The following is a 2,915-nucleotide window of genomic DNA, read 5'->3' on the forward strand; positions in this document are numbered from 1 at the left end:
GTCCCTGCGGGCGCGGCCTCAGCCTGTGTCCCGCAGGAACACCCCCGCGGCAGCGCACTGCCCCCGGGCAGGGGGAGGCAGAAGGGCCCTGCGGCAACGGGGCTGAGGGAGGGATGAAGCGCAGTGAAAGCAAGCATGAAAGCAGATTAACTGCTAGAGGCGGAGGGTGACCGGTTCTTCTGTGGCGATGGTGTTACATCAGTCGCCTGATAACACGCGACACTGCTCTTCCTTTCCATCAAGATGTTTCTTTCTGCCCTGGTTTGGGCGGGGATAGATGTCTTCTCAGGAGCTAGTACAGTGCTGTGGTTTTGATTCAGAATGAGAATAATGTTGATTAGATACTGATGCTTTGATTTTTGCTGAGTCGTGTTTATCTTAAGGACTTTTTTTGTCCCTGTGTGTCTGTCTCATGCTCCACCGGGGAAAAGGTACACAAAAGAAACTGGGAGGGAGCATAGCTGTGACAGGTGACCCCAACTGGCCAAGGGATATTCATCTTTTTTATTCGTACTTCGTTTTCAATTATTAAACCGGTCTTATTTCAGCCTACAAGTTTTACTTCTGATTCTCCTTCTCATTCCACTGGGGTAGCGGGAGGGCGGGGGGAGGAGGGCTGAGAGAGCAGCTGTCGTGTTTAATTTCCAGCCGGGCTTAATCCATGACACTTTCACATCCCCACAGCCAAGTTTTGTACCAAAAGTGTTTTATCGCCAAGCATTGCAACTACGCAAACCTAGGTCTATCTGCTCTTTGAGTCAAATTTCTCAATTTGTTAGCTCGCTGTCTGTCTCCCAGCTTTATTCACAGAGTGGGTTATTGCTCTGCTTTATAGAAATGCCCAGGTGCTTTCCTGAGAAGACTGTGGAGAGGGAGCCATTCTCAGGACGGGGGATGTGGCACAGGAATCCCCAAAACTGCAAGCGCAGCCACAGTTCTGGTACCACTGCAATACAACCTCAATGTGCCAACGCTGATTTTGTGCCTTTTATGTTTCCCGCCTTTCTCCTTGACGTGTTTGCATCTCTGGAGTCTCTTGAAAAAAAATATTAGGGCAGTTTTGGGTTATTCAAAATCCAAACCAAAGCAGGGTATAAAATTGGAGCTCTGGGCATATACTGCCATTGCAAAGCCAGATTGTTTTAGAGATGCATTCCTATTCCCATGACCCTGCTTTGTTTGTGGGGTTTTCTCTTCAAGAAATACCCAGATATGGTGATTTTGAGTTAAGCCTCTACATACTTTCAGTTTTGTTCCCAGACTTGCATGGCTTTTTCATGGTTTAAATGTCATCAGATCCTGTGGCAATTGTTTGCAAACTGCTTACAGTGGAGGAAGCTTTTGCCAATCTTTGTTCATGTTTACATGCCACTTTAGGGCTTGATTTGTCAGACAACCTGATATGCTTTTTCATGCTTTTTGCACTGGAGAATATTCCCCTCCCCCCCCGTTAGGCATGATGCTACTTCTGCCCAGGTTGATTGTGAAAAATAAAATTGTGCTGATAGCTTTTATGAAACTAAACGCATTTTAAACCATCCTTATTGTAGAGTAAAAGTGTCAACAAACCCCTCATCCTTCCAGGCCAAGGGTGGAAAAGCAAAGGTGACTGCAAAAGCATAGTTTTGGTTTGCTAAAGAAGTACACACTGTACTGTTGTCCTGCTTATTAGCAAATACATTTATTTGTTCTCCTCCCACCATCCCCCCTTTTTCTCCCAGATGACAGCTATTTGGAAAAGCTTGTGTTATTTTATCTAGACTCCCTTATCTTATTTTTTTTTCAGTTTGCCTGATCTCATTAAATTCTGAGTGCATTTTCTTCACACTTGGGTCCTTTAGTCACCTTGTTGCCATGTTTACCACCGTAAAGATCTTTATGCCGTTTTACTGCTCACCTTTGTAATCTGAAAAATAATAATAAAAAAAAAATTTGGGGGGTTTCCAGTGCCTCTTCTCTCAACTGGCAACCTTATCTAGCCTTCATTCATACTAAATTTATGACTATCCTTGAAAATCTAAATCTACTGCTTTATTTATTCTGACCCAGTTATAACATGGTGATAATGGAAGCTGGAGTCTTTTGCAGTTATGTCTTTTGGTAATGAAGCAAGCTTTTGTTAGCTCTACAGAGTTTTTGGTCTTTGTTGGTTCCCAGAATTGAGCTACAGAAACATGTTACTTGTCAAAACTGATCTTTGCTAAGGATGTTACCTCAAAAAACCCCACATTAAAAATACATGTTGCTAGATCATAAAGAATTAGGAAATTCCAGAAGAGTGGTATCCCATACCATCGCCTTACAGAAATGCATTACAGCATAGTTTTAATTTACATGTTCATATGTGATGTTTTACTTTTCCTAATTCATTAGGAGGATACACAATGCCTGTGTATCATTTGTGCATCATTTACTAACAATCCTCTTTTCAAATGTGGTGATCTATATACATTATAGCATACCTTGAACTGATACATCAAGACTGTCGCCTACAGCCTTTTCTCTGATGCTTTCTCCTCTAATAACCGAGTTATCTACAGATGTTAATGGAATTCCTCATAATGACAGCCCTGTGTGAGAAGGTAGTATTGTTATCCACACTGGAACGAGGACACAGTGAGCTGAAGGGAGGTTGTGGTAAAAAACATCAACTAATTTTAAGTGCCTGGTTTGTGCTTCCTAGGAATGATTTTCCACCCAACAGAACTGACAAAAGGACATGTGCTTCTGCTTCAAGCTACCCTGCACAGAGCAGCGCCTTTGCTTAACGCTACCTTTATAAGAAATTTAAAGTAATACTCCAGAGTTTGCAGCAAAGAGGCATGTGTCACATTTTGTCAGCTGTGCATCAGGGATATCTTAAAACTTGCTAAACAATATGCACCAGAGTCAGTCTCCTTTTTGTATTGGGAAGA

The sequence above is a fragment of the Corvus brachyrhynchos genome, unplaced genomic scaffold (genome assembly GCF_000691975.1).
Source record: "Corvus brachyrhynchos isolate BGI_N302 unplaced genomic scaffold, ASM69197v1 scaffold70, whole genome shotgun sequence".
NCBI classification, from domain to species: domain Eukaryota; kingdom Metazoa; phylum Chordata; class Aves; order Passeriformes; family Corvidae; genus Corvus; species Corvus brachyrhynchos.